Source organism: Penaeus monodon, unplaced genomic scaffold (assembly GCF_015228065.2).
Source record: "Penaeus monodon isolate SGIC_2016 unplaced genomic scaffold, NSTDA_Pmon_1 PmonScaffold_7206, whole genome shotgun sequence".
NCBI lineage: Eukaryota > Metazoa > Arthropoda > Malacostraca > Decapoda > Penaeidae > Penaeus > Penaeus monodon.
This window is the reverse complement of record NW_023662335.1, coordinates 2,802-7,500: the sequence shown is the minus strand read 5'-3', so window position 1 is coordinate 7,500 and position 4,699 is coordinate 2,802. Positions and strand designations below refer to the sequence as shown.

Here is a 4,699-nt window from a genome sequence, read left to right as displayed (position 1 = left end):
TCCTCGAAATGGGTAAATTACCAGTTCCTGGAAATTCAGATCTATGCAAGAATTTAACACCTCCATGTGCATCAGGCTGGTGTCTGGCGTATTATAGTGTTTACAAGTTGTGTTTAAAAATCAAACTTGAAATTTGAACCTTTTAACTCATTAACTATTAGTGTATTAAAGCTTCCATCGAGAAAATTGAATGTTTTCCTAACTGTCACATTGTCCATAGTGCCTACGGAAAAAAAATGAGATCTTTATTCTTCATTCTTTTAATATCATATCGTACAATTAGGTGTTAACATACGTTATTAGTGAATATGCTGCCCAATATACCTCATGTCTTAAAGATGCGTAAGACTTACGAAATCATCAAGATTCTCTAATTATGCAAGTACCACCATGAGGCTTCTTGCTTACCCTTTCTTTCTCCTTATTTTGGAGGGTGAGTGAGGACTTTCGTGTGTCTGTTTTATTCATATCCAAAGCCATTTTCTCTTTACGCTCTATATTTAATTTTCCCTGTAAAGTAAGGAAATAAGGGTCATTCAAGCATAAACATAGTAACTACGTCCTGTAACTACCCTTTGGTTCGTTATATTCTGACCCTTGTTAGTATTGGATACTTAAAGTTAAAATGTAAGATGATCTGTACTTATATGAAAAGATACATGATTAAAAATATTGAAAAAAATAAATTCTTCATTTTCGTCATTCACTGAAATTCACGCATATCCTCAGTTTGAAAAAAAAAATGTCCGTGTTTTCAAATCCCGCTCTCCCCTTCCAACTTTGTGCATGTATCCATTTTTTCTTGACTTTCAAATATTTGTTATTACCAAATGTGTCGAATGCTTCCGGGTTTCACTGATTACGTTACAGAGTATGGATACGCGGGACTTCGTTTTATGGTCCACCTCTACAACCTATCTTCCACAGCTGCCATTGCACAGATGTCTAAATCATACATAGAATCATATTTTTATGATCTGTAAAACAGTATCTTAATCTGTACTTCACTGAAATTGCAGCTTGTTCTATATTTAGTACAATTGATTAGCAATTATATTATCTTTGTGTTGTAACTTACATGCAGTAGGTGGCTTGATGGTCGTAGTGCCTTACGGCTTTTGAGTGTTAATCAGATCTACTAGTTCTTCCTTATGAGAACTTTTCAATATATGTGCAACCCTAGCAAGAGGCATCCCAAAATCTATGTTCACAGTATCCTTGCTGCAGGCTTCTTTCGCCAATTTGTCTACGTGGTCGTGCTTGCGTATGCCAACATGGGATGGTATCCATACAAATTGAATGTTGAAATTACGCTCTGTTGCATAGGTTACGTTACGCTTAATGCAACTCACAATTTCTTCATCGCCACCTGCTTTGAAAGAATTTAGCGTCCGAAGAGCACTTTGAGAGTCACAGAAAACTACTCCAGAGCCCCTAGACATTAAGAATTCCGTTGCGAGGAGTATACCTGCCAACTCCGTTTGTGTAGTGCTGGCCCAATTTTGTATTCTCATATGAACTTGATGTTGTAGTAAGCCATGTTTGTATACAGCGCAAGCACAACCAGCTTTGTATTCAGACTGTACGGATCCGTCGGCGTAACACTCATATGCACCATCGCCCATAGATTCTGTGTGTTCCTTTACCGTTGCTAGCGCAATTTGTTCAACACAGTTATGCACCCTGTTTTTTGTGGTAGACATGTAAGGTGCACGATCAATGTTGAATTCTTCCATGGTGGAATGGATCGACCTTTTGGTATTTTACTAACTGGAACATTGAGTGTTATAATGTTTATGGAGATTTTGTGTATCAGAGGGCGCGCGTGTGTGTGATTAGTCACGTCTACTTGCGCGATTCGATGTTGCAGTTGTTTTTGGAAATCTGAGAGATACGAGGGTTCCCTCAGAGCTTTGACCCCAAATATGGTGGAAATAAATATTATCCTATCAGAAATGGATGGTAAGTTTAATTCTGATCTCATGTTCACTATCCTTGCTGTTCTCGGGGAGCCGAGGATAATCCTCATAGCGTCATTTTGCACTACCTCCAAGCTACCTATTTCTGATTCCTTACACTGCAACAAGTGCAGTGCATGGTAGTCTACAAGTGATTATTACAGTAGTTGGCTCGCTCAGGGTCACTCACTGTAGGGTTGCATTCAGTACAATATAGTATACCGTGAGCATGTTGTCGTATTTCATAATATTGACGAAAATCGTTGTCATGTATTAAAATGTAGGAGTAAAGCATAGACTTCATATCTATTTCATTGAGTTTGAACTATCACTTAGTAGCTCCAACAATGTCATGTTTATTTCATCGCGTGGCCATACCTATAATACTAAAAACACAGGAACTACCGATTAGCGTAACCGGTTTGGGGAAGAAATTATGCACCGTGGAGACTAGAACTCCTAGAGGCATTTTGGCCGCCACGACAAACATTTAAATATGTCGATCACACAAGGCAACCTTAAATTGCTAAACAACTGGGCCACATGAAGCGAGGCCAGGTGAAGGAAGTCACTGGTTGTCTGTCGAACGAGAAGTCAAGCTGTTGCTTTCGTCCTGATTATCGACATTATTGTTATTATTATTATTATTATAGTGGCCGTTGCTCTGATCTGCAGCAGCAACAATAATGACATGCTCATTATTGTTTCAGCCATTGTTGTCATTGCAATACCAGTGATTACAGCTTTGTCTGTGTTTGTCTGTCTGCTCAAACCTTCTCTTTAAGTTTTAGCAATTAGTATCTTAATTTATGTATCTCCCCTGAGATCGCTCTCTATGTTTTTTTTTTCTGTATTATTATCTATTCCACTCAATTATCTCCCTTTGTTTTAATGCGCGTGTATGTGAATATTCAGGAAGTGACAAACTATGCGTATCTGTGCAAATGATTCTGTGCAGTCTTCATAAACGAATTCAACTAGCAAGTGCATGAAAAGAAACTCTGACGAATGACTAAATTATTCATTGGTATAATACAGATTATAAACAGTGGAAATATGAATGCTAAAACAATAAGGTTCCACTTATTCTATCATATACATTACACAAATTTTGAGATCACCTTAAGTCAATAACTTAATCTAATCTTCGGCTTCCAGTGCTTACCAGCCCTCTCGTACACTCTTTCCTATCGCACACAGAAAACGAGCTTAAAGTATAAGAATAGTACTGTAACACCTCGACTAGTTCAATGGAAAGCAGGACTGCTTCCAGAAGCTGCTCTTCTTTTTGTTCTTCTTTTCTGAACTGTAGCCACTATCCGCTGAGGCGTCGCTGCCGCGATTACTGACGCGGCTGTCGCTACTGCTGGAGCTGATGGTGTTGTGGTTGTTCGACGTCCTAATTCTTCCGCCGACCATGTCTACGGGGAGAAATTTTGTCACATTTGAAAAGCTAATATTAAGGGTTAGTTTTTCTGGTATTAGACATGTTCACTCTTTGAAGATCTAGAGACTGTGTTTTTTAGGGGGAACATGGTATACATGCATATATTTGGATAATAGGCATCTTGCGTAAAATCGAAATCCCAGAAATGGGTATCTTACCTATGTCGAGGAAGTATTCGCAATGAATGTCGTGGTAAACGGACATTTTAACGTCTTGATCTCTCGGCTCTCTTTGGACTTTTAAATGTTTGAGTGAAGAAATAACTATCTTGCTTCTACTGCGAGGATACCTGTTTTGCCAAATGAGTCGTGCGGCGGGGATTCTTATAGTAGCAAGACCGCAACGCGCCTACGTCTTCCTAGTGAGTTTTACTGATAACTGATAACAAGGTGACAGCGATAAACACGAAAACGTGTCGCATAAGGATAAATCTTTAAGGTTTAGAGGATTTACTGAACACGTAATTTGCCGGTTATAAATTATACATTATTGAACTACGCACAACATTACTAGGTAAAAATGACTGATGAAAAAATCGAGTACCATCGCACGTTGCAAGTTTCTTAAAAAAAAAAAAAAAAAAAAAAAAAAAAAAAAAAAAAAAAAAAAAAAAAAAACTATCGTCTAACGTGATTACTCACGAAGAATAGCAAAGCTAAGGAAAAATCTTGGGACCAGGTAGATTTCTCCAATAAAAATATTTATATATAAACATTTCTATTGAAGAAATAAATGAATAAATGAATGGACACATGTACTAATAAAACTCATAGATAACAAAGTCGAATCATTTTTTCTTTCACTCTCGATCTCACTTTTTTGAGATAACGAACGTGCGTCAACTTACGACGCACATGCTTCTACCGTCATTGTCATGCCTCACAAATCCTTTATCAATGATAAACTACGCGATCCCTCTCAGGAGACGATATTCTCTTCCGTTGAGCGGAATGTACTTGTTGAATGCAGTGAAAAAAACACATAAAAAAACAATAATCTTCAACTGGCTATGCTAATGGACCGCTCTCTAAATCAGTCTCTCTTCCTTCCTTTAGATTGTTATTGTTACTATTGGCCATCATTGTGATGACTATGAGAATGGTAAAGATAATAATATTGATAACCATTCTACTGGTGTTTTCATAATATCATTGCAATTATGGCAATCCGTGTTACAATTATTAGCATTTTAGTTATATTTTCTTTGTTATTATTACTTTCGTTGTTTATCCTTATTCTTGTCATTTGTTTTGCCTTTGTTATTCTTCTTCATATACGTACATATGCGCACACA

The 4,699-nt window shown here is 37.3% G+C and overlaps 1 pseudogene; it reads right to left on the bottom strand.

Moving 5' to 3' along the window:
• Window positions 1-2,965: 2,965 nt before the first annotated feature.
• On the bottom strand, window positions 2,966-3,724 carry LOC119571628 (annotated as a pseudogene).
• Window positions 3,725-4,699: the final 975 nt, after the last annotated feature.